We start from the raw sequence: 1,653 nt of genomic DNA on the forward strand, positions 1-1,653 counted from the left end.
GCCTCAGTCCTTTTATACATCTGTGGTAAACAGGAGCACGCTTTGCTCCAGAGGGATCGATCCCAGGGCACCCAGGCAGGGTCACAAGCTGTTCAGGAGCGTTTTTCATGTGCACTTTGGTGACCCTCGCCAAGCACACGCAGCAGAAAATCAGCGGTTTTGTACTTTTGCACTTCCAAGTGAAAAATCAAGGGATTGGCCTCTTTTCCCAGCACCTCTTCGGTCAGTAATTCTTCACCTGTCAGTGCTGCAGGAACTGGGTTTGCTGTGAATTTCTTACAGTGGTAAGTGTTCCTTACCTGATCCCAGTGGAGGTTTTTGGGGGTTGTTTCGATAGTGAGACAACACCGTGCAAAAATAAAGGGTAAATGGGGAGATCTGTGATTTAGGGCTGTGAGGGGTTGGCCCCACCTTGAGAAGAGCCTGTTGCCAGGTCACCAACAGGTAAATTCTTTTAAGATGGGGCCCTGCTCCTTGGAAGACCATCACAATTAAATGACTGAGAAACAGCAATTCCTGGGATGAGGGGCTCTGGGTTTGCACCTCTCCAGAGAGATCCTGAGCCCAGGAAATGGGGGGAAGCTCTGGTACCTTGCTACTGATGACCCGACACCTCCCTGCCACTCCAAAAGAGGTTTTGCCAAAATAGCTCGACATTGTTCTTCCAAAGAGGTCAGCTGTACTCTGGGCTCCAGCAGCTCTGCCAACTCTATTATTTTCCCTCATTAGCTCTTCCCACTGTCCTGCTTTCATTTCCTCTGAAACCAGGGCAATGGAGAATTTGCTTTTGTGCTGTAACGTTTCCCCCCATCGCACAACCGAGATCCCCTCTTTGCTCGGCAGCAGCTGGCTGGTCAGTTTTGGAGAGCAAGGATGATCTTCCAAGGAATCTCAAACCCACAGCCCGACTCAAAGAGAACATTATTTCCCGTTTGTAAGGATGTGGGCTCCCAGCGGAGAGCAAGACAAAGCCAAAAACCATGTCCACCCTCCACCAACGAGTCTAAGACGAGTTTGAGGTGTAAGTGATGAGATCAATGCCCAGAAAAATCAGCAGATGGCCTCATCTTTGGCTGCTGGCAAGGCAAGAGGTACAAAAACTGCATTTTCCATCTCCCTCCTTCCAGCCAGCGCTTTCCTGGAGGTCTCTACGACACAGGGCCTCTCATCTGAGGTGCAGAGCGAGAATGAAACATCTCTGAGGGTGACACAGCTCTGTGGTTGGAGCTGGCCAGACCCTGGAACATCCAACAGGGAAGCTCCCATGGTCCCACTCAAACCCTGCCAGTCCATGGGACAGTGTGACTTTCCAAGGGATCTGCTTTACTTTGGAGCTTTCATGGCTCCATTTTTCCAGTTTATCTCCCAGGGACCATCTCATTTAAACTCATGTCTCCATCCACATACCTACCTGGATTTCCCTTTTTTGGGAAAAAAAAAACCCCAAACCAAACGACCTTTGAAGGTGACACCCTGGTCAGAGGTCACCAGTCCCTGCTGGTCACTGACTGGGGGTCAGCCTGGTCATGGTGCTCTGATGGGATGTTCCTTTCTTCCAAGGGCTGGAAATTGCTGTGTGCCCCAAAATCTCAGTCTTGGCTAAAATTCCAGTTCTCAGCTGTGCTTTTTTAAGTGCTGGTGGGGGCTGAGACA

The sequence above is a fragment of the Corvus kubaryi genome, unplaced genomic scaffold (genome assembly GCF_017639235.1).
Source record: "Corvus kubaryi isolate FWS band 111438036 unplaced genomic scaffold, C.kubaryi_AGA036_p1.0 126, whole genome shotgun sequence".
NCBI lineage: Eukaryota > Metazoa > Chordata > Aves > Passeriformes > Corvidae > Corvus > Corvus kubaryi.